Source organism: Castor canadensis, chromosome 7, assembly GCF_047511655.1.
Source record: "Castor canadensis chromosome 7, mCasCan1.hap1v2, whole genome shotgun sequence".
NCBI lineage: Eukaryota > Metazoa > Chordata > Mammalia > Rodentia > Castoridae > Castor > Castor canadensis.
Window position 1 is genome coordinate 110,564,280 of NC_133392.1, and position 24,448 is coordinate 110,588,727.

At 44.3% G+C, this 24,448-nt stretch overlaps 1 protein-coding gene across 1 annotated transcript in view; it reads right to left on the bottom strand.

Annotated features, from left to right (window-relative positions):
* The window catches only part of Ror1 (receptor tyrosine kinase like orphan receptor 1), a 355,481-nt gene that overhangs the window by 218,488 nt on the left and 112,545 nt on the right, over window positions 1-24,448 (bottom strand). The window lies entirely within an intron of this gene.

Consider the following 24,448-nt stretch of genomic DNA (forward strand, 5'->3'; position numbering starts at 1 on the left):
GTCTGCCTAGTAAGCACCAGGCCCTGAGTTCAACCCTAGTACCACACACACACACAAAGTCCATCAGTAAGGGGCAGAAATAGAACCAAAGTTTAAATACCACAGCATTGGACCATGTGACCAATGGCAAGTCTTTCTGCAGGTAAGCATATAAACCAAACGCTATCACCATGCTAGAGACAGGTGTGCTATGTCTGTAACGTGGGCCTTCTTCTGGGTGCTGGATAGACCTGCTCCTCTTACTCTAATAAGCACGTTAACATCTTAAGTCTGTGTCTAAGGCACTTCTGCCGTGCCTGCTAGCAAATGACTAAGTTGCTAATAAAAGCAGTGTCTCTCACCATAACTAGTGCCAACTCCAGCCTCTCAGTGCCAATGGCCTCTCGGCTTTGCCCACCAAGTTTTCTGGATGGCTCTGAGCAGTCAAAAAACCCAGACTGCTGCAAATGTTACTTGGAGAAGGGCACGTGCCAGGAGCAACAGGAAAGAGGGGCCCACCCTCGCTGCAGTTGGAGCTTTCCTAAGTAAATCCATCCTCCAAATCAGTTAATTATTCCTCCCCAGATTCTTACGAAGCTTGCAATTGCCAAGTACTCCAAGATCAATTTCATGAGCATTTCCCTGACCCCCTCTATAAAATTACATTGGCCACTTTACAAAGAGTTAGGGTGACTTGCACAAGGGTGGGGTGCAGGTACTAGGGGGCAGCCTCGAGGTTCAAAACCACTCTCTCAGCTGCAGTGTGCCAAATCATCAATCTGGCTGGCAGCAAAGCATCACTTGCATTTCAGTTTCTCATTTGCCAGAGGATTTCAAAGGACTACGATATTGAGACGTTTTGTTAGGATTGAACGGGGTATCAGCCAACTTTTTTTAACTCCTGAAGGTCCAGGACAGCCACATGGTTGAGGAAGCAAAAGCAAAAAGACAAAACATCCTGAACCTTAAATTCCTCATGATCACAAAGGAGTACGGACACCTACAGTTGTCTAAAAGAGAGTGAGGCTTGGAGGTCGTGACTATGGGACCTAACCACCACTTTCTAGTAGTGGACAAATTAAGTGACTTTATTGAGCTGCAGTTTCCTGCTATAGGAAAGATTACCAATGTCTTCCCAGGTCCACTGGTAGCACAGATGAACTACTTAATAGTCTTTCTTCTTTGAAAGGCAAATGCAATCTGTGGGTGGAGGAATTAAAAAAAAAAAAAAACTCTTTTCACATTTCTAACCTGTAAGACCTGGTACCCAATTAAAGGGCTGATTGTAAGAAAACATGACCTCCATTGGTTTTAGTTTCCATGCTTCCTTGTATTTGTCCATTTTCTGTTGCTGAAACAGAATATCTCAGGCTATGAACTTTTATCTTCAAGAAAAAGGGGGGGGGGCACTTATTTAGCTCACAGTTTTAGAGACTGGAAGTCCATGATTGGATGGGCCCATCCGTTCATCCTCAGGTGAGGACCTTACCTGACAGCATCACAATGGCAGGAGCATATGCAGAAGAGATGACACAGTAAGACAGGAAGCCTGGCTTGCTCTTTTCATAACAACCAGCTCTTGTGGGATCTCACCAGAGTCCTGCACAAACTACATTAACCCCTGCAAAGATAGTGCCTGCCCCTCTCTCCACCACCAGAGACACTGTTTAACCTCCCATTAGGCTCCTCCTCTTAAAAGTTCCCACCACTTCTCAACATTACCACACTAATGACCAACCTCCTAGCACACAAAGCTCTAGGGGGTCACACTCAAACCATATCCACACCTAAGACTCTTTCAGGGCATGATCTCTGCTACTCAGAAACAGATCCTCTGCAAAACACCCCTGAGCTTTCCGCATGGTTCTCCTTGTTAAATACAGCTACTTGTTTCATCTGAAAATTCTTGTACTCACTGCCAGCCTTCCCTGTCAAACTACAGCTCAGTGAAGGCAGAGCTCAGGTCTCTTAGTTGCTGTGGGCCCGAGTTCAGCATTCAGAATGGCACAGAGCAAGAACTGAGCAAGTGAATTAAAGAATTTGAAGGCATGAGCTCAACAAGATGGCCTCTATCACTCTGCAGACAGACTGATACTCTACTCACTCCCTTTCATGACACCCACCCACGACTGTGAAGATAAACATTGAATGTCTTCCCTCTTAGTTTTAACTTGTCCATACTTATTCTTAATTCAAAATAACTCATAATAAGAGTGTCATTCACTCAATCAATCATCCATGCTTTCCAAGTGTCTTGTATATGTCAGGTTCTTCACTAGGAAATAAAGAATGATCATGAGCAGGGTTGTGGAGTTTGTCTTCTAGTGGGAGGAGATAAACCATAAACAGATAAACAAAACAGTTTAGGTAGTAATGAGCTCAAAAAGAATGAAAACAGGGTAATGTGGTAGAAGGGAATTGGTGACTTTCCACGGAGAAGTTGGGGGCCTCTCTAAACAACAAAATGATTTCAGCCCTGCAAAGATCTTGTGTTGGCATTACAGACAAAGATGAGAAGTCCTCAGGCCACTGGCCTTGGAGCATCCAAGGAACAGAAGAAGGTCACAATGGTTGAAGCATTGTGAGCCAAAGTGCAAGAAGCCTCCCATGCAAGTGGGAAAGTGGGCAGAGGCCAGATCAGAGGTGACTTGTGGGGTAAGAGCTATAGCTACATTCTAGGTGCAATGGGAATGCACCAGAGACTTTGATGGGAGAAAATGGTCTGTTTATACATTATAAAATCACTCTGGACTCAACAAGCAGGAGACCAGGTGGCAGACTAATAGAGTAATCCAGGCTATAGAAAAGATGGTGCTGGACAGAGGTACAATTTAAAGGGAAAGTAATGGACTTTGTTAATGGGTTGTGAGAGGAGAAGAAGAGGGAAAATCAAGGATGATATATCCTGCAGAAGAAAGTCAGCTTGACTGTGTCCATCCCATGGGTCTATGTACATACTGGCTCCATTAACCTGCAAGCTCTGGAAGGGTACCATCATTATGCCCAAGTAAGTAGCCCAAGCTAGCAGAGTTGCTCTATGTAACTCTTCAAGATGCCCCAAGAAGCCTTTTGGGGATCCCCACACTCTGCTGATAAATTAAATACTCTCCAGGCTGAGCGGACTGCAGTGCCATGCTGGGAAACCCAAGGCAGGTGTCACACACAGTCTGTTTTACGTGAGTTGCCCAGGGTTATTTCAGCCCCTTTATCTCACATCCCCTGTGACATGATGGGACGTGACAAGGCCAGCCAAGGCAGCCTTACCAACATCAGAGGGAGTTGGCTGTTTTCATGAATGTTATTGTTAGTAGTTTCAAGTAACTCTTTTCCTGCAAAAGCCACTGCTAATCTCTAAAGCCTGGATGGTCACAGACAGGGGTTAATTCTTTGGATGGGGTGGTCTACAGGCACAGGCATGAGTGTTGGTGTTGGGGAGATCAGGTCAAAGTCTCCAGCTTCTTCTTTTCTGAAATGCAAGTACCCAAACCTCAACTCACAGGACCGTGGAAGGATTGTGTGGATGATCTGGCAAAGGGCCTCGCACACTTTGGAGCACAGGGAAATTGCTCAGGAAAAGCTCCCATAATCAGACTCAACACTAAAAGTCACAAGCCTGCTGTCTTCAGTTGCAGCTCTCCTCTGTGCCTAGGAAGAGTAAGTGGGAGGACTTTTTTTTTTTTTTTTTTTTGGTGGTACTGGGGTTTGAACTCAGGGCCTCATGCTTGCTAGACAGGTGCTCTACCATTTGAGCCACTCCATCTGCCCTAGTGGGAGGACTTTTTTATGAAAGTCTACAAATTTAAAATTCAAAGGACTTCAGAAATAATTCTCTGTTTCCATAATCACAAAATTCTTGGCTTCATCCTAAACGCATATCTTCTCTTGGAATAACACACACAAAGTGGACTGTTAACCAGATACCAGAGGTTGCTAACTTTACAGGCTTGTGAAAGAGAAGTAATCACATTTTTTTGGAGCTACAAAGTTGAAAAGGCTTCCCTTTTACAAAGAGGAACAAAATGAAACTCCAGGCAAGTTGGCCCCTGGCACTTTAGGGACCTCAGCCGTGGAACTGGGATGGTGCATTCCAAGAAGAGTTATGAAGATTAAGTAAAGCGACTTACACAAACTGCTCCACAATATTCCCTTCTTCCCCCTTCCCCTCCTCGCTAGATCTCCTTTATTCTTTTTTCTTTTGCATTTTGTGAGTGTATGTGTGCGGGGGAAGAGCATGCTAGGTATCAGGGTGTCAACACAGGGCCTCCCCCGGTAGGCGAGCACTCTGCCACTGAGCTACAGCACCCAGCCCTATCCTTTATTCTTAATAGGTTTGGTGTTGGAAAGGTCAGGCCCTTCTATTGACGTCTCAGGGGCTGTTTCTGTTCTGGAAAGGTCTACCCACCTCATGAACACAAAGTAGGCCAAGAGTCACAGAAAGGCCTCTGAGAGACAGAGACCAAAGTAGAATTCATAGGACAGACTCTCTTTGCTGCTACTGCTGAAGACCCTGTATTTTTTTTTAACTGGAACTTGAACTCGGGGCCTAACACTTGCTGGACTTTGCTAGGCAGGTGTTCTATCACTTGAGCCATTTTGCCAACCCTTTGTGTGTGTGTGTGTGTGAAGGGTGTTTTGAGATAGGGTCTCATGAACTATTTGCCTGGGCTGACTTCAAACTGTGATCCTCCTGATCTCTGCCTCCTGAGTAGCTAGGTTTACAGACATGAGCTTCTGGTGCCCAGCTAAGACCCTGGATTTTAACTGTAAAAATGCAACACTGTGCATTTTGTGCTCTACTTTGGTTTTCCCATGAACTTCTACACACTGAGATCACATGTGAACTTGGTGGCCCCAGCATGGGCAAGGCAGAGATTTACAGATGAGGAGACACAGGCACAGAAAGGCTCAGTGACTTGACCAGGGTCACACAGTCTGCAAATGAGCCCTTGACTCTAGTCCTTCACTTTCTCCACTTCAACTTGTAAGTCACATTTCCAGGAGGAAAGATGGCTTCTTCCTTTGACTGTAAGGTGTATCAGGAGTTACGGCTCTGCCTTTGGCCTTGACGGTCCTATGTCTCACATTCCTGCAGGTGCACATGACAGTGACAAGCTGAGTCCTGGAGCCAAATCCAGGCCTCTTCTAGTGTACAGTGACCATATCTTCCTGACCTCCTTCTTCCTTCCTTCATTTTTCTGTTTGTTTGTTTGCACCACCATGCTTAGCAGCTGTTGGTTGAGATGAGGTCTCCAAACTCCCTGCCTGCGCTGGCCTCAACTCTCAGTCCTGGTGTTTGAACTCAGGACTTCCAGCTTGCTAGGCAGGAGTTTTACTACTTGAGCCAGGGCCCTAGTCCTTTGGGCCTGATTATTTTTGAGATTGGGTCTCACATTTTTTGCCTGAGGTCAGCCTCTAATAGCGAGATTCCTACCTTTGGCCTCCCACGTTGATGGGTTGACAGGCATGTACCACCATCTTGGCTTATTAGCTGAGATGGGGGTCTTTTGAACTTTTTGTCCAGGCTGACCTTCCAATCTCTGCCTCCTAAGTAGCTCAAAATAGAGACATGAGCCACCTGGCCCTGCCCTTGTTTTTCCTGTATTTCTTTTGCCATTTCCTTGTTTCTCTAAAACCTTGCCACTTCAAGAAGTCCACTGGATATGCAGCATCACTACCCCCTGAGAAGGAGTTAGAAATGCAGGCTCGAAGGCTCGGTCTAGAGCACTTCCACACAACTCCCAAGGGATTCACGGGCACACCAAATTTGGATAAAGTGCTGTTCTCCAAGAACACAAAATGTGTGGAATAAAGAGTCAATTAAGAATGTGAGATGCTGAAAAAACAGCCATCTGGGTGGTTAGGTTGTGATTACTGAGTTACTTCAGTCTTTAATTACATAGTCATGAATTTGCTGGTGTTTAGTCATAGTGCCTGACACATAGTAGTTACTCAATAAATATGGGTGGACAGAATTGATGATGAATTATTTAATAAGTGCATTCATAAAGCCTCCTCATATTCCTACTGCTCCTTTCTTCTGGAGAACTAAATGAATTCATGCATGAAAAAGACATAGAACAGTGCCTGGCACATGGTCAGGCATCTTAATCACAGCATCCTTAATCACAGGCCAAAGGCAGCTACCTTCCTAACCGACCACTTTGGCTTTGGGAAGGAATATGGAACACAAGCCACCTTGCAGCCCTGTGGGAACGTCCCTTGGTGGAAGGAATATAAACTTATCTTGGAAGAAACGGACGCTCTGGAGCATACTTTGTAATGCATAGAAAAATTATTCCAGTGGATTCCAGGAAAATGATTAAGTGTGCGGGAAAGGTGGGCTGACAGATTATCAGTGCTGGTATGTGAGCTATGTTTGGCATAGAGGGGAAAAAGCAAAGTACTTCCTCCTATCTAGGTCTGCCTCTCATCTCACTTTTGATATGACGATAAGAGGGCCCAGAGTAATGAATCATGGAGGTGGAGGATGGTGTGACGGACAGATCTACTCAATCCGGTCAAACAGACACTTCTGGTTCAAAAGGAGCCTAGTCAATGAGCTTTCAATGAGCTTCGCTTGCTGATGACTCCTCCTCCCACATGCCTGGCTCTTTCCACCACGCCAGCTTGTCCCTGCCTAGTCAATGAGCTTTCAATGAGCTTCGCTTGCTGATGACTCCTCCTCCCACATGCCTGGCTCTTTCCACCACGCCAGCTTGTCCCTGCCTTTACCAACACAGTTAAGAGGCTTCCCGCCCCCTGGTGTACCCAGTGCAAATCCACCTCTGTCCCATCAGTCTGGGTTTTCCTTCCCTGCATTCAGCAGCTAGGAGTTATTTTGATATTTAATTTCATCTATTCAGTTTCCAAAGTTAAACTCAAAATTCCACCAGGGCAGGGATTGTATCTTACATTTCTTTGAGTTTCCCCATAATGCATTTATGTATTGACTAAGCTGCTTTTATAAACAGATAAAAGAAAGACAAGGCATTTCAGATGGATTTTCTACTATTTTTAATAAAAATAACTGCATTTCTCTAACATGTAGAAGACAAGATAGCTCACAGTGTTTTCAGCTACACTTAACTCTGCCAAACTTTTTACTTTTGGTTGTTCTAAATAGAGTGCCATCCCATATTGGGCTCATCCCTGTGATTGCCAGATCATTCATTGGGACAAGTTTTTAAGTTACATCACTAATGTTTGCTGAGTACTCACTATGTTCCATGGGTCGTGCTAAATGCATTAATCATTAGGAGCACACAGTGACCCCAGCACCATTTTGATCCCCAGTTGAATGAAGAAACAGACTCAGAGAGCAATTTGTTCAAGGTCACCAAGCCAGGAAGTACAGAGGCCAAAAAAACTCACGTGTCATCTTACCTACTATGCATTGTGGTCTCTTAAGTTTCTTTTCTCTTTCTAAAACACTAAAAAGGTTATCAAAAACATTGTTATTGGTATGTTATCTACTGCAATCAAGCCAGTTCAATCAACACTGCTCACAGGAAAACTTTACCTTTAAGGCAATTCAGCTCTGGCTATAAAACATACTCTCCAGGCTGATTTTTGGCATAAAATGTCAAGGACAAAATAAATTTTTTTGCTGATTAAAAGAAAAACCTCTCAGTGGCAGCTATTAAGTTTTGCAGTTGAAGAACGAGGGCATTCATCAGCATTGGCTCTTTTTCTATGCCTCAATCAGAATGCCTCAGCTCTTAGTAGTTTTAGAAAAACAAAAAGTAATTTTTTCCTTGACATGTCAATAGAATGTGGTCCTTCCCAAAACAATGTTAAATAAAAATGAAGCATTTTCAAAAACACTTGAAGAGAACCAGTCCTACCCTTTCACCCCGTCCACTGAACCATCATTTCAAAGATGTTTCAAAGCATTTTTGGCCCGTTATTTCCTGTCTAGATATTCCTGTGTTTTGTAAGACGTGTCAGGTTTTTTTTTTAATCATTAAGATATACATTAACAATAGTTAATACTGATCTTTCAAGACTAACTGGTTTATTTCCTTAGCAAACTTATCTTTTTAAAGATGAGTGCTTAAAGATTTTTTTTCCCTCATGCTGGCCACAGCCTTGTCCACAGATCCTGGGACACAGGTGAGGTGGCAGGACACTCCCGGAGCTCTGGCTGACTGTGAAAGTGCTCCACACACTCAGCCTCACGCCTCACGACTTGTGTGGGCAGCATTTGGCTGTCTCTCTGTTTACACAAACTCCCTAACGGTCTCTGGCACCACTGAAGTCTCAGAGGGAAGCACAGTACATAGAGTGTTTCACAAGGAAATCTTTAAACAAAAGGAATTAAAGAAAATCCCTGTTTAATAGTAAGTTTTTACCAAGCTCCTAAATTCTCGAGAGCATGCGAAATATCAACTTTCCCCAAATGGGAGCACAGAGCTTGCCTTGTTTCAGTTCACACCGTTGGGTCACAAACGCTCTTGAGAGAAATGTGCCTCGTTCTTAAGAACCGACTGAGATTCTTCATAAACAGTGGTAAAGAAAGCACAGGCTCTGGACGCATACAGACCTGCGTTCAAATTCTGGCTTTCACATTCCCCTGTCTCAGAAAGGTAGTCTATAAATTAGGAATAATAGCAGTAACCACCTCATTGCTTTGCTGTGAGATTCGTGTAGCATAAGGTGTCGATTCACAGTAAGCATTTGATGGCTGCTGGCGGAAATATAGCCAGCCCTCCACTATCCTCATTCTTGGAGGGACCTTTCTTCAGCAGAACATAAAAACTGGTGAATCTGTAATGCAAATTCCAACAGTGTCTTCTGATGCAGTCACCCCTACCCAATGTGGGTCTTGCTTGGTTTCCCACAGACATCAAGGCTCAAAGGAGAGGTTAAGAGGGGCAACCACAAGGAGGTGCTAGGCCAGAGCCAGAATGCTGTAGGCTGAGATTCCCAACTTTGGAACAACCCTCTGTCCAAGGCCCAGTTTCTCCTCCTCATTGGCCCCAGAAAGAGGCCAAAAAAACCCCTACTGAGGCATATTCCCTGCTCCCTCAGTCACTACCCTATCAGCCCCAGAAGCTCCTGGGTAATTCCAAGGCAGCCGTTTTGCTTGTTCTCACCATGCCAGCAGAGATCCTGCCATAATGCCACCATGGCGTCCCACACAAAGGTGCCTGCTTCCATCAAGAGCAGGTGGCATCTCTAATAACCCCAGCCGATTTCCCCACCACTAGCCACAGCTATTTCCTGTGGCCAGGGCTCTCCCCACGTGATCTACAGTACCATCTGCCACACAGCTCCGTTTGCCTGGACAATCAGCCCTAGGTTCAAGTTAAGGTAAGATGGTGATTGGGTAAGTTAATATGACATAATATTTTTAAAATAATTTTCATCAATGCCTGTGAAACACATAATCACATAATCAGGTTGGGGTCTAAAATGAAAGAATTCATTAAATAAAATGATAGCAAAATAATACATTCAGTGGATATTCAACCCTGTTTACAATGTCAAGAAATGAAAAATCACAATACTATTAACAAAATAGAAAAAAATCAGAAAAGTATAAGCTAAAAACTCCAAAGGGGATTTTCTTTGGTTGTAAGATTACAGCTGCTTTTTTTTCCCTTCCTTTGTTCTTGACTGTATTTTTTAATTTACCTGTAATACATTCAGTAATGCAACCAATGAACAAACACTGGGTACCTTCCACTTGCACTGGGAGCCAGGATTACTGTAGAGAATGAAGCAGAATTAGCCTCAAAGAACCCATGGTCCGGCAGAAGAAGGAGACACTAAGTAATCACATAAATGTATAATTGTAATCTGGAACAAGAGCCACAGAGGGAGAGGATGTCGCACCATGATCCATGTCAGAAGGACCAGATCGCTCCTAGTGTGGGCTGGGTTCAGAGAAACCCTCCCCCCGCCGCCCGCCGCCCCAGAGAAGTAATGTAGAAAGAGTTGAAGAGTTTAAGGGAGATGGGGGAGCAGAGAACAGCTTTGCAAGCAGTGCACCAGCAAAGGTCCTGAGGCTGGCAGTGCACAGTGACAGCCCAGGAGCTGAAAGCAGGCCCAGGTGTCTGGAGCCGAGCACCTGACAAAAGAACAGTGAGACTCAGGCAAAAAATGGGCAGGAGCTTCTGCAGGAGAAATTGTGGCTTTCGGTCTTTGTCTGGAATGCAGTGGAAAATGCTGAAGCAGGAGAGTAAAATGACCATCTTGTCTTACTCCAGGCCCACTGTCAGGGAGTCCCGGATGGAGGCCAGGTGGGGCAGAGCTGGTGGAGGGAAGGCCTTGAAGCTGCTCAGAGCACTCTCTTGTCTCTAGGGACTTCTAGGGAACAAAGTGTGCAGTCTGTGCCCAGTCAAATGCAAACTACACTGGCACCGTGTGCAAAACTCTATTTTATCTCCAAGCCTGGACCTAGCGCTTCAGAGAACAAATGGCAGGTGTATTTACATTAAACATGAGACTCACTCGACCCTGTGTTTGTGAAACGCCGGGCTCTTTTATTCCTGGCTTCCCTGGGGTTTTGTAGTCTGTTATCTCCTGTTACCCTGTTATTAGGCTTTTCCTCAATCCTGATCAATCCCCTCCCTGGCTCCTTTCAAACCTGTCCACAGGTATGTAGGGCTCGGCTCTGCACCCCCAGGAGTCCTGGAGAGCTCTCCACCACAGAGGGATCATCTTGCACTTATTGTTCATGCAAAGAGGAAGGTTAGGAAAATCTACAAGGGCCTTTGCCTTAAATGGTCTCCAGACAGAGGATACTTGAGGGGACGGAAAAGAGGAATTTTGATTTTCAACTCTAAGCTTTGGGAGCAGCATAAAGAGAAGGCTCTGGAGGTTAGATATGGATAGGAGATAGCATAATTAGACCATTCTAGAGTGGCCAGAAGGGGAGGGGTTTCAGGACAGAATCAAGCTTCCCAGAGAGACACTGTGGTGGCCTGGGGTGAAGTCTGCACATGTACTCACAGAGGGGGGACACCACACTGTTTACCAAGCAATACAGATCTGGGGGGGTGGGGAGGAGTTGCCACACTTTCCTGTGCCTGGGCAGGTCAGACCCCTACATTACAAGCTATTTAGCATTTTTAGAAGTGCCAATAGTAGAATACCTTCACACAGCCCCCACCTCCCCTCCAATCAACGTGCAGCCACCCAAAGTATTGACTGGGAGCCCAGTGCGGTGGCACACACATGTAATCCCAGTTACTAAGGAGGTTGAGGTAGCCCTGGACAAAAGTAATGAAGGTCTAGCTATCTATTTAACAAAATAAAGGGCCAGAAAGCATGACTCTAATAAAGCCTTTCCCACTATGTTTCAACTTTCTGAATACTCAAGTTCATTTCTGGGTTCTGGTTATTTAGCTGGTGTTGAAAAGGAGAAGTGACAGCTGGTGAAGTCTAATCATTTTTTTATCTTAAAACTTTTTTTTCTTAAAATATTTCTTAATTTTTTTTAGACAGGGTCTCACTATGCAGTCCTGACTGGCCTTGAACTCAAGATCTTAATGTATCTTCCATTCAAGTACTGAAATTATAGCCTATGCTAGGCCTTAAAACACATTTTTTTGATATGTGGGGGAGGAGTAACTGGGGTTTGAACTCAGGGCTTCGCACTTGCAAGGCACATTCTCTACTGCTTGATCCACACCTCCAGCCCTTTTGACTCAGGTTACGTTGGAGATAGGGTCTTGCTTTTTGCCCAGGCTCACCTTGACCGTGATCATCCTAATCTCAGCCTCTCAAGTAGCTAGGACTACAGGCGTGAGCCACCAGCTCCCAGCTAAAACACCTATTTTTCAAACCCTAAGGCAGCTTCAGAAAGCTAGCTATCGCATTTGCCACCTAACCTACAGCTCCTGACACAGCACAATGTCTGTTTTCAGAAGGAGCACGCAGAGCTGCCCTGAATTTGAGCACACACTGCCAGGGAAAGGCTCCTGGGTGAGGCTGGTATTCACAAGATTGTCACAGTCCCAAGTGCAAAGACAGTGTGTTCAACTTGCAGACAATACAGTGCTCATCGTGTGTGAAAAGCCACTGAAAATCATCAGCATGAGCCACCTCGGTCATGCCATACTCCTGAGTTTATTATTGTCTGCCTCAGCTCTTATCCAAACAGCCTGGACAGTCTGTTTACGGAGGGCTGTGGACTGGCCTCGAAGCAAGAGAGGTGATGACAGAATCACAGAGTGCTGTGCCCACACTGAGTCCAGCTAAGAAAACCTCAGGAGGAGGCAGCAGGACAGGCCAGGCACTGGCTTTTGGTCCAAAATAAGCCCATGTTAGAAGGTGCAGCAGGGTCTAGAGTAGTTGTTCAACAAATGCACATTGAATGAATAGTGAAAGAACGGTGAGAATCATCCCTCACTAGGGGAAGGCATCAATGAGGAGAAGCCACACTCTTCCCAAAACACACACCTGCCCCTACTTCTCACCCTCCTCTCAAGAAAGTTGTTTTGGTTTTGTTTTGAGTGCAGGGATTACACTGGGAACTTTTATTAAGAAACATTTAAGATTGATTTACTTCTGAAAAAAAAATCGAAAATATAAAAGAAAATGTTGCAACCCAATGGGCAATTTGTATTACATATGCATATGGAGCTTTTCTTTTATAACTTTGAGAACAGATTGGGGATATGGTTTTGTAACCTCCATTTGTGCTTTTTTTCAAAATCCAGAAGCTAAATTATCTTCATTTCTTGCCAGAAGAAAAGCCATGTTGCATTCCGAAAGAGGGATGTTTGTTTTACTAGAAATACAATAGTTTTTAAAGAGAGAAGAAATACAAAAAAACTAAGTGACCCACCCAAGTAAAAAACAAAGATGTGTCAGTTTAGACATCTCCAGCAAAATTTGCTCATTTTTTCTCACACTGAGGTTAACTGGTTCTGTTATCTCAACCAAAAAGAAAAGCATCCCTCTCCTCATGGCAGCTGGCAGATTCCTCCTGCTCTGCCCTTCACACTCAGCAGTCCAACCCCAAAGAACCGGGAAAAGAGAAACAAGTAGCAGAAGACAACTGCCCATGTCATTCCCTTGCCTGCAAAGGTTACCATCCCCCTAACTAAAAAGACCCAGTCCAACTTCTCAGTACAGCAGCATCTAAGATCCATCCCAGTCCTCTGCCTGCTTAATCCTCTCTCCACTCCCTCCATGGACCCTCTGCCACACAAATCCAGAAGTGTGTGACCCAGGGATGGTAAAAAGGAATGTGGACCTGGGGGTGGGAGCTCATGCAGCTGACTGCACCAGGAAAACCCTGCCCCGGATGGATGGCCCTCGCTTCTGAATGACTGTCCTAGCAAGTCTGCTTCTACACGCGTTCCTGCAGGGCCTCAGTGGAAGGCACTATGCCAGACACCCTGGGAACCATGAGGGCGAGCCTCACAGACCTTTCTTAGCATCCCAGTGGAGGGTATCTATCACACAGAAATACAAATGGCCAGCAAGCAGAAGAGTCAGGGGAAATGTCCCAACACAGGACTCAAGGGCATAGGAGAGTTAGCTGGTCCAGGATCAGGAAAAGCATGGAGGGGACAGGCCTCTAAAGCCAGACAACATTTCAAGAAGCAAAACTATAGTCAGAACTCTCAGTTCAACTCCTCATACTCTTCCCAGTATCCAAGAGACCCTGGATGGGGCCTTCCGCCCCATTCTGGCTGAACTCTGTCTGAAACGGTACATTATGTAAAAAAGAAAACAAAAACTTCATTTTGTTCACATCTACCTTGCACTTTTGTTGTTTGTTTGTTTGCTTGTTTTTCTACAGTATCAGGGATGAAACCTAGGGCTTCAGGTATGCCACCAGCACTCTACCACTGAGGCACACCCTCCAGGCCTCCAGCATTCACTCTGTAAGGCGGGCTTGTGGCGCAACTCACTGTTCTTTCCTCATCCTGCTAAAAAGTTCACCAACCCCCTCATCTTTCAGCTCTTAGGTGTACCATCACCAGAAAACCCAGATGTGCAAGACAGTACGTCTACCCCGAGAAACAAAACCGAGCCAGGCGTCCTCCTTAATAGATTCAATGCACTGAATCATGTACTGCATCAAGGGTCTCATTAAAAGAACTTGCTGGGTGTGGTAGTGCAGTCCTGTAGTCCCAGCTATTCAGGAGGCTGAAGCAGGTGGATCTCTTGAGCCCAAGAGTTTGACTCCAGCTTGGACAACATAATGAGACCCTTTCTCAAAAATTAACAACAACAAAAAATCATTAAGAGAACTTTCCTATGTCCTGTCTGTGCACTGAGATTAGCTCCCTCCTCCCCTCCCCCACACTTTCAAGCAAGGAAGCACCATAAAGTTCTTTCACATTAAAGATCAGTTTTTTTCCTTGCAGCATGCCAAACAAGTCTTCAAGATTGTTCAAACTCTTCTAATGGTTCAAAACAAGCCCAGGAAGTGAGACTGAGGAGGGCTGGTCACTCTTGAGTGTTTGCGACATGTTTATTCCATTTTCTCCCCGGTTTCATGTAGCAGTTACTCACGCTGATTGACTTTTTAAAAAAGGAAAGAAAATGGGAACAAAGCCGACCCAGATGTGGACAGTGCCTTGCCCCGGGAAAATGTGTGCAGACTTCAAACCTCTGCACTTGAAAGGCAGTCGGGGGATGAGGCTGGACAGACCCAGGTTCCAGTCTGGGTCTCTCACTGCAGCCAAGAGGTCAAGTTGAGGGTAAAATAGCTGTGATGACCTGCATCTCACCAAAACAACCCGACTTGACTCTCAGATCTGCTTGGGGACAAGGGGATCAAGAGAGGCGCAGAGTGGCTTCAATGGTCCTTTAAAGGACAGCTGAACGCTACTTCAAGTGCACACAGATGCAGCTGTAATTTTAAAAATCCACATTCACTAAAAGTGACCAGATTTTGTTTTGATGTATGGTAAGCATCAGTTCAGCTCAGTTTCCTAAGAAGGGAGAGAAGGAGGGAGGGAGGGATGAAGGGAGGGAAAGTGTATGTACTGAAGCTTTACATGGGGAAGGGAGGGCAATTCTGGGTAGAGAGGAAGGAGAGAATAAAAGGCAAACCCACAGTTGCTGGGTCACCAAGACAGGGCTGTTTGGGACCCACCATGGCTCAGCACAGCTTCCCCCTCTCCTGGCTCTCCATGGGCCTGAATTCCCCACACTTTTGGTTGCACCTGGCAGCCCCTAGGAGAAACCAGTTCCTATCAGCAGGCAGAGTGGGAAAAAGCAGAGCTTCAGAGCAGGACATGGGTCTGGCCTGGTGCTGGTCTTGTGGGCTCCACTGCATCAGGCCCGAGGCAGGCTGGGCCACAGGCTGTCCTGGGGAATGAGATGGTGTAGAACATGGTGGCCAGGGGTACGGCAGAAGGGCAGGGTGAGCCTGTCTGGAGAGGTACATAATCTGGGTCCCCTACACCTAACTGTTTGCGGGCACCCCGTATCATTTTTTTGTTACTAAAGGTGGTTTCTTCAGTAGTACGGGAAAATGAGGGCATTTTATTGCATATGCATTCGTATAAATAGATAGAGAAAGTTACTACAACAAATTGTTGACACTACTATCACTAGAATATGAGAACTTTTTAGTATCTTTTTTGTACATCTGTACTTTACCTATATAATAAAATAGCAAAATCCTGTTTACCCAAGAAAAATGTGTCCTCATAAAAAGTTGAGGACCAAGGAATCAGCAGTCCATATCCTATATCCAATTATGACTTCATCTTTGCTTTCTGTTTTCCGAAGTATAAACAAAATGCTCCAGCACTTTACAGAGAGCTTGTTTCAATGGGAGAAAAATGTTTTTTTGCCACAAAAGACCCTTGTATGTCCTCCATACCTGAGAACTCTTGGCTTCATGAACTCAGCAAACCTAGCCCTCAGTTTCCTCATCTGTAAATTGGGGGCACACTCCATGGATGTGTTGTGAGGAGCAAGTGTTAAACCAAACCACAGTACCCTGGAAACAGCCATGTGCTACCTTTGCCTTACAGAGAATTATTGAAAAGGAGTTAAGAACATCAGAAAAGTTTGAGATGCACCAGAATACAGATTGTGGATGTGGGAGGAGTTTTAGATTCATAAGTCGGTCTGAGGAGTAATAAAACGGCTGTGTGTCTCTTGCCTTGGTACCAAAGGGAAGAGAACCGCCTGCCACTAAGACTTGCTATGACCTGCCTGGGCTGAGTCCCTGTTGAGGACTAAAATACCGCTCCTTGCCTTTCATTCAAGTAATTAGGTTCACTGAAATCCCCAGGTGAGGAGTGTTTAAGTTCTAGGAACCTCCTAACAAAATCTTATTCTGCCCACTTCTAAGCACAGAAAAATATTGCTAAAAATAAACCAAGCCAAGAGGGGACTCAAAGACCCAACGAACTACTTCAGACTTAAAAGGGACTGCAACTCAAAACATCACATTTTATACATAAGAACCAAAGCCCAGTCACCTACACAGTACAACTTGTCCCAAGTCACGTACCTGGTTTGTGGCAAAGGTCTTCGTAACAATAAAATATGCTAGAGTATAATGTGCCTAGCGTGTTCTAAGGACTCCATGTAGTTGGAGGCAGATACCAACGGTCCCTTTACAGAGAAGGAAACTGAGGCTCAGAAGGCTGAAGCAACTTGCCTGAGTCTGCACAACAGTCAAGTCTCCTACCAATGTCCAGTGGCCTCCACCTCAGGGACATCACCAAGTCCCCATGCACCATGATACTACTGCACCATGCAGCAAGGAACTAGTCAGTCATGGCCTAGAATGCCTGAGTCTGTGAGATCCGACCTCATGTCCAGCATGACCGTGACCCAGAGTGCCTGGGCTAAGAACAATGGTGAGAGGTCTTCATAAACTCAGTAGCTTCTCCATTTTGCTTTTAAACAACCAACAGACACTCCAACCAACAGACACTAGCTGAACACTCACTTCTGTGGCAGTCATTCTGCTCTTCTCCTGGTTGTCCCTGAATTCCATTTTCACAACTTTTCTCTTGTGCCTACCGTGCTGGATAAAGGAACAATGCAGTACTCACTTCTAGTTTGGTTTGGGAAAATGGGTGGCTTTCTTTTGACCAAAAAAAAAAAAAAAAAAAAAAGTCATGTGTAACCAAAAGAGGTTTCTGCTTTGTACATAGCCTCAGTGGTGAACAAGATGGAGAATGTTATTCCAGAACCTTAAAGTAAAACTAAAGCACATATGTTCTGGAAAAAGCATTGTTTGACAAGATCAAATTACCTCCAGGGAGGGAAGTGATTTCAAAACTGTGCCTCTCTTGCACATGAGTGTCCCCAGTGACTCTGGTGGAGAGGGTGGGGGTGCCGGGGTTAAACCCCACCCAGGTGCATCTGCGTAATTACCCTCTGGACACTTACTAAAGAGCTGGCTACAAGCTTAACCTTGAGCAGGCACAGGAGGGGTTAAGGGAACTGACACAGCTGGATTCACATTTAAGAGAAATTCAGGGAAAGGCCCAATATAGCCAAAAGCTGCGTGAGATTCTTGGAAAGGTCACTCCAAGGCCTACATAGCACGGCTTTTGCAAACATACACACGCACACACAAATCTTGATAGCACGTGTGCTTCTGCGGTGAAACCAGATGTTGCCAAAATGATCCTTGTTCTGTACAAAAGAGGACATGGCTCTTAGACTCTGTAATCCTTCCCAAGCCTAGGCCTTGGGTTATCAGGCCCCATCTCTCTGCACCAGGGCATGTAGGCGCAGGGTTCACCCAGGTGGGCTGGTTTCCATCACACCCCAGAAAAAGGCCTCGGAGCAACGCCATTTGTCAAGGTCTGTCCAGCTCGTATCATGAGGAGTTGCATTTCACCTGTGCTTGCAAACAGTCTGCAGGAAATGACAACATGAATTAAGATTATCTAAGGTCATTCTAAATGGGAAGGTTTGGTTACATTTGGCTAAAAATCAGTAATAATTCTGACACTTGTTGATACATAGCCCAGTAACATCAAGTGCATTATTTTATTTTGATTACTTGTGGGTTAAATAACGTGATTCTTGTTACTTGAGGAATTAAGCTATAAATTACAGTAAAATTGCCTCATTTTTCTTATGAGACCATTTGGCGATGTCTGTCATTTCTGAATCCAATTCCTTTTCTCTAGTTTCAAATTACACTTTTATCTCCATCCTCTTCTTCCCTGGGCCAAAGCAGAACACGGACCAGATGAGCGTTTCCAAGACGGTGTGAGTCTATCATCACCTATGCTTTGCTGTGACCAAGTAACAAGTTGTAAGTAAGTATCTTATGACAGCCTTATCCATCCTCAACATGACTAGTAGTTTCACATTGTATTATTTTTAAATCTACTTTCATGTTTACAACCTCTACATCAATTAATATAAACTTGGATATCCTTTGTTTGCTACCATTTGCATTAGAGAATTTATTAATTTTCTCCACATAGAGCAAAATGTATAGCATAGAGAAAGAAGACAACTCAATCACACCACCTAATCTTTATATCCTATTATCGTGGGCGTATTAAGTCAATAACAAGGCAGAGCATTTGAGAAAATTTAGAAAGGTATGAATCACGATTTTAAAAAAAATCTTCAAATCCCTGAATGCGCATTTAAAACCAAAACTTCTTTCCAAAGACTCTAGAAGTTGGAAATGGCCTTAGAGTTGAACCACACTATTGGATCCAGAGGGCTAGGTGATTTGCCTGGCCAAGGAACAGCTCCATCACATTCCCAACTTGCCCTCTGCAACGTCAAGGCTAGGATGGACTCCTGTCCACTGTTCTCTATGTCCTAGACTTGGTGGCTGAGTGGGGAACATGCAAAAAGGCCCATCAAGGGCTCTCAGCAGCAGGAGGGCTAAGGAGCCACAACAACGGGAGAGAAGATGCCAGGCTGGGTGTGAGAGCCCCCAGAGTCTCAAAGAACAGGTAAAGCTATGGGTTGATTTGCCAGGACTGTGATAAAATGCTACAGACCGATTGGCTTAAACAACAGAATTTACTTTCTCACAGTTCTAGAGATTGAAAGTTTGAGAGCAAGATGTCAGCAGGGTTGGTTTCTACTGAGGTCTCCCTCCTTGGCTTGTAGATGGCCATCTTCTCCGTGTCCTTACACAATCCTTCCTCTGTGTACTGAGTGCCCTAGTTTCTTTCTTTTCACAAAGATTAGGACCCTTCCCAGTGACCTCCTTTTCACTGAATCTCCTCATCAAAGGTCCTATTTCCAAATACAGTCACATTCTGAGACATTCTTTCCATCTGAATGGGAGAGAGGACAGGGGTAGCAAGACAGACAGAATTCATTCCATGACAGGTCAGTTTAAAATGCCCTGTTAGTCTGGTTGAATTTGGGGATTTGGGATGAAATGAACTGAAAGGTCCAAGAACAAGCTGGTGAAGGTGACACAGCCAGGTGTGAGAGGCATGTGTCAGACTGGCAGCTTTTGAATGCTTGGATCTTGAGGAAAGAGGCTGGGACTGTGAGTCAAGAGTGTGATCATGTCCAGCACTGCCGCCACCTGGCTGTGAGAATAAGTCCCCTTGTTTACCAGAACCTCAGTGTCCTGACAGTCAAGCAAATCTCTAGAAGATCACTAAATTTTCTCTGAACCCATAAACCAGGAAAAGCACACAACACCCAAGCTATGCTTTCTGTACAGCTGTCCTCTTGTCCCTCTTGTCACACTTCTCCAAAATTCACAGTATTCAACTGAACATTCATTGTGGGGCTCCCAGATCTGACACTCCTGGCCTAGTCACATCTCTCTGCCACCTAACTAGTCATTGGCTCTTCCCCTCTTCTATCCAATGTCTTAAAAAACCTTTCCTGCCCTGCTACACCACCCATTCTCAGATCCTGCTCAGGTGCAGCCCCCTCACAACACCTCTCCCAGTAGAAGTGGTCTCTCCAATGCACTGCTGCAATTTTTACCTTTCTTACTGCACATCTGACATTCCCCCTGGTATCACCATCCTTTCATTTCTTATAACTATCTTCAGGAGACCTTCAAGTACAAAAAATTATGTATATGTACATACGTATGAATGTAGGAAGTGAATGTGTTTGATTGCCTAGGGTCAAGGTGAGTGGGGATGAGGTGCAATGATGGGACGGTGGGAATGGGGTAGGAGGATGGTGCAGAAGGACATGTTTGAGTATTTCTTGCTCCATAGAGTTCTGACTTTGAAAATCATATTAATATTTCACACATAAACAGGCCAAAAGGTAAGTAAATAAAATCAATAGGTCTGGGGTAAAATAAACCTAAAATGTAATACAAACTAACAAATTAACCCAACTATATTTCAAATGAATGAATTGAGAAGTGGCGGGGGGAGGGGCGGTGCTCAGTAGAGAGCTTGCCTAATATGTATGGAGGTCCTGGATTCAATCCCCAGCATTGCAAAAAAAAAAAAAAATCAAATGTGTATGTGCAAGGCACAGTAGGAAGTTGAGGCAGGAAGATCTTGAGTTCAAGGCCAGCCTGGGATATGTAGGGAGACCCCCATGTCAAAAAGCAGGTGGGGCAGGGGGAGTAGGAAAGGAGAAATGACCCTTAACTATGCCACACACCCTAACTTCAAGCAAAGAAAGAAAACAATCCATTTTACCTGGGTCTGGTTCTGTGAAGACTTAATGAGGGAAAGGTAGGGAGTTAGCGAACCACCTTTCATATGGTCTCTGTTCATAGCTAATGTGACAGAGACCATTAGATTCTTGCCCCATAGCTAGTCTCTTTTTCCCTTTCTTAACATTACTCTGATTCCATCGAGGACAGCAATCTGCTCCAGCAGAAAAACTTCCCAGCCTGCCTTGCTGCTTAGGATGGTCATGTGACATGGTTCGATCAATGAGCTAAACAGGAAGTAACTGGGAGAGGCTTCTGGGCAAGCTTATTAAAGGAGGATAATTCATGCAATGCCTACACTTTTGCCCAACCTCTTCTTCTTGTCAAGAACATGGATTGCAGCCAGGTGGTGGTGGCTCACGGCTGTAATCCTAGCCACTTGGGAGGCTGAGATTGGGAAGACTGAAGTTTGAGGCCAGCCCAGACAAAAAAGTTCAGACACCCCATCTTAGTGGAGAAAAGATGGGTATGGTGGTGCATGCCTGTCATCTCAGCAACAGCAGGAAGCTTAAAGTTAGGAGAATCATAGTTTAGGCAGGCCTGGGTAAAAAGCAAGACCCTGTCTCCAAAACTGCCAGAAGAAAAAGGGCTGGAGGTGTGGCTCAAGTGTGGTCTAGCAAGCGCAAAGCTCTTAGATCAAATTCCAGTACTGCGGGAAAACAAATGTGGAATCAGGGCCCTTTATGACCGTCAGATGTCATGCATACACTAAGGATGACCGAGAGCAAAAAAGAAAAGGTGTCTTCTGATCCCAGAGGACATTAGGGGGATGGAAGTGTCAGTGCTCTCTACTTACCTAACTCATCTTTTATTACACAAGAAAGTTAAAATTATGTTTCTTCATAGCTTTGTAAGGCAATATTTTTTCACATCTGTCACTCACAGCTGAAAGCAGATTGTGATGTAGCTGAGGTTAGTAACGATGCTAGAGTTATAATCCACACCTCTTCCATCCCAGGGTATAGAACTTTCAACCACGCATCCCATGTACCCGACACAGGTAATCCTTAGCACCTGTTAAACACCCAGCACTGCACAGATACACCCATCCTTCTTCTTCAACAGGGAAAAGATGTCTGTTATTGCACACTTGGACCTGTTCAACTTGCAAATTTGACTGCTTATGTGAAATTCCTGGCATTACATTTAAAACTTTGCTGATGATAATTCTTCTTTTCCTTTTAAATAATAATAAAGATTTTTTAAAAAGCATTCTTCTTACACTTACTGACTGAGCCCAAATATATTTGCAAAAGTCCAACACTTCAATATGTCATAGTTTGGATGTTTTATTAACAATAAATCATAAAATGCTATTTTCTCATTCCTTCCTCCATGACATACACATTGCTATTTCTCTGCTTGTTTATTTGTCATTCTCACTAGGTTGTTAGCCTCTCTGGGTCAAGTTCAATGAGTGTGTCTTCTACTAGTGCAGTTGCCACCTCCATGGAGCCGCAGTCATTAATAAGTGATAGAAAAAAGGGTATATCCCTTACAAATGGATGATGCTGGACCCCACAGAAGAGAATGCGTAGCTCAACAGCTTAATTTTGTACCCTTCAGAAAAAAAATTAATAAAAATACATTTTACTTTATAAACAACGATGTGTATATTTTGGGGCTTTGGAGGGATTAGAAAATTCATTTAGAATAAGAATTTCCTCTCGGAAATATTTTGAAACATGATTGGAATCTCAAAAGTGGAATTAATGTTTACTGAGACCATTTGGCTAGCAATCCTCAAACACATCAAAGAGCAATCCAGGCTCTTAAGCGCACTGGCATTACCTCCATTATCACAGCTCTGACCCTGGCTACTGACTTAGTGAAGGAGTGTAACTGGAGAGAAAGGGGAGCCAGTCAACAAATGCAGAGCTACTGTCAGTGCAGACCTGCAGGCCAAGAGGTGCTGGTTCCGAATTCTTGCTGGCATAGAACTCTGCGGGCCATGGAACCTCCAGTGAACAATTCACACAATGAGTATCACCACCATTTCCTCAAACCAGGAGGACCCTGTTTTCACTCATCAAGTCCATTGCCTAAATATCAACACTTGGTCAGCACACAGGGTTGCTGGCTTACTGCAAGCCAAGCTACACTTTGGGAGGGAGAGAAGTCTGGCTCCGCCACTATCTAGCTATGATCCTACAAGTTATGTTACACCTCCAAGCCTCAGTGTCCTCATCTGTAAAGTGGAGGTAATTGATAATATTACTACCTCATAGGGCTGTCATGAGGATAAATGAGTTATAGTTTGTAACATGCCTTTCATGTGGCACGCAGAAAAGGCCACATTAAGGGTTAGCTATTATCGTTATTGCTTAAATGAGGAAAGAAAGGATAATACGAGAGAGCGTTCATGAAATATTTAAATTCAAATCAGGTGTATATAGTGAGAGATCAGATTAATACTAATATACACGAACAGAAAATGGACAGCTGGAAAATAAAGACATTATCAATGGTTTCCTCTTAGGTGTGAGCTTCCATATCATTTGTATCTTTTTCTCTATAGTTTTCTATTTAAATTTTATCACAAAAAGAATAACAATGGGCTGGGGGTGTAGTAGAGTGCTCTCACGCATAAGACCCTAGGTTCAACTCCCTGAACTGCAAGCAAAAAAATGCTTAAAGCCTATATGATCCATCGTCGTTGGTGAGAAGAGGGCAGGGTAGGAGAAGGGAGGGAGGGGAGGGAGGGAGGGGAGGAAAGGAAGAGAAAAGAACAGTAGTAGTAGTGGTAGTAACACTGCTGCCATTTCTTAATTCATACTATGGGGATTGCATTGCCTGATCTCTAAGATTTCCTGTACACTTCATACTCGTGATACATGGTTACCAGACTCAGCCAAAGAAACACACTAAAAGTCCATTTTTGTTCAAAGCAGTAAAAACAGCATCTTAGAAAAATCTTTCTTAAGGCCTGGGGCATGGCTCAAGTGGTCAAGTGCCTGCCTAGCAAGCACAAGGCCCTGAGTTCAAACCCTAGTACCCTTACAAAAATAAATAAATAAAAAGAAGAAAGAAAGAATCTTTCTTCAAACCAAATCCATGGTAAGCATGGAACTTAGTATAGAGTAAGCAGCTTGCCTTACAAAGACAATTTCAGCAACACCAGACATACTAAATCCTAAATCCCTCAATACTTTTCCCAGACCTGGATGATGGGGTGACAGAAGGCGACTGCTCTGTCTCTAGAGGGAAGAAACAACACACTGTCTTTAAAGAAAAAAACTCTGCCATATGGTGTCTGTTCTGATATTTAAGTGATTTTCCCTTCCCTAGCAATAGAAGTTCCTCCTACCCCTCATCTGGCTTGATATTTAAAACCAAGACATTTAACACCGAGTTTGTGGTGCTAGCAGTTTTATAGCAGTTCCAAAACACCTTGGTCCAATCGTATACACAAATTAGAAGAACCTTATAAAGCCCACGAAAGAAGAAGATATCTGTACAGAAAGCAGGGACATTCATTTGCTTTCCTCCTGTGATGTTAAATTCACTGTAAGACACTGGTCATGAAAATGCCAAACAGATTTCCTGGGGCCAACACAGCCCATAGCCTTGAGTACTGCTTTGAATTCACATCTACATAGTGACAGCAAGGCCACAGCACCATTGAAAGACTGGTTTTAAGGCTCAATTTGGACTGACGCCAGCCACCAGGAACAAAGCACAGAACCTTTCTGACCCTCAGTTAGCTCACCTATAGAACAGGCGTGTTAATGTTACCTTTGAAAAACTACTGGGAAACCTTGTGTGAATGTGCTTGGTACCAGGTACACTTTACATATATGCAAATCTAGGGTCCAGAAAGGAGGAAAATGTTAAAGTACAAGAGGAAACAAAAGGTCGAAGATTCCACTGCATAAACGGCAAGGCTGCAGCCCGCAATGT